Source organism: Microtus ochrogaster, chromosome 19, assembly GCF_000317375.1.
Source record: "Microtus ochrogaster isolate Prairie Vole_2 chromosome 19, MicOch1.0, whole genome shotgun sequence".
Taxonomy (NCBI): Eukaryota; Metazoa; Chordata; class Mammalia; order Rodentia; family Cricetidae; genus Microtus; species Microtus ochrogaster.
The window spans coordinates 6,942,120-6,942,839 of record NC_022021.1 but is presented as its reverse complement, the minus strand read 5'-3'; the positions used below and the strand labels follow the sequence as shown (position 1 = coordinate 6,942,839).

The window sequence follows — 720 nt, the reverse complement described above, 5'->3', positions numbered from 1 at the left end:
AGTAAGTTGAGCATCCAAACTGCCCAAGCTCCCCCAGAGCCAGCACGTGCAGTAGGATCAAAAACCCATTGCCATTGTTCTTGAGTTCTCAGTAACCATCTCTGTTTTGGTTCGAATGTGAAATGTGCCCCAAAGGCTCAAGTGTTCCAGTACTTTGTCCTCAACTGTGGACTGTTTGGAAAGGTGCGACTTTCACCAGAGGCAGACCTTGAGGTTTGCTCGGCACCTAGGCTTCCTGTCCTCATCTGGTCCCTGGAGGTCATGTGACCAGATACTCCGGCCAGGCCTCATCACCATGACGGACTGCATCCCCTTGACTCCCAGCTTCCCTTAAGTTGCTTCTCAGTAGGTATTAGGTGAAAACAAGCAGAAAAGTAAGCAATGCACCTCCTGTTTTCAAATGACATTTTCTCACTGGTTGGGCTTCTCCTTCACCCAGCCTCACCCCAGGTTAAAAAAACAAAGTACTAGAATGATTATGCATCCTTTAAGGTAGCTTCCGTTTGGTTAACACTAAAAGATTTTTTTTCCTTACATGGCCTTATATTACAAAACTGTTATCAATTTAGTCACAGTAAGAAACATGAGGGCCAGGCAGTGATGACACATGACTTTAATCCTGGTGCTTGAGAGGCAGAGGCAGAGGCAGAGGCAGAGGCAGAGGCAGAGGCAGAGGCAGAGGCAGAGGCAGAGGCAGAGGCAGAGGCAGAGGCAGAGGCA

The 720-nt window shown here is 48.3% G+C and overlaps 1 protein-coding gene across 1 annotated transcript in view; it reads right to left on the bottom strand.

Annotated features, from left to right (window-relative positions):
• LOC101980727 (S-methylmethionine--homocysteine S-methyltransferase BHMT2) overlaps positions 1 to 720 on the bottom strand; it is a 21,331-nt gene that overhangs the window by 6,169 nt on the left and 14,442 nt on the right. The window lies entirely within an intron of this gene.